Here is a 313-nt window from a genome sequence, read left to right as displayed (position 1 = left end):
TTTCACAAAAACCAAAATATATTAGATTGGTGGTATGGAATTTTTGAATGTATCTTTGGTAGGAAAAAGTGAAATACAAATGAGTGAAGGATTTCATGGATGAATTTAGACGGTTATTCAAATATTCTTTATTAAGTCAAGAGTGTTCTGCTATTTACTATATGGATAGGTTTAATTTTGACCATATACTTTCTCTGTTTAGATAGATCATTTAGATTTATAAAGACAATTAATTATTCTAATTGACCAAATTTTTTATAATATAATATTGTGATGATAAAAAAAATTAAATAAGAATTTCTATTTTATTATA

This window comes from Arachis ipaensis, chromosome B04 (genome assembly GCF_000816755.2).
Source record: "Arachis ipaensis cultivar K30076 chromosome B04, Araip1.1, whole genome shotgun sequence".
Taxonomy (NCBI): Eukaryota; Viridiplantae; Streptophyta; class Magnoliopsida; order Fabales; family Fabaceae; genus Arachis; species Arachis ipaensis.
The sequence above is the reverse complement of the archived record's forward strand: the minus strand, read 5'-3'. Positions refer to the sequence as shown.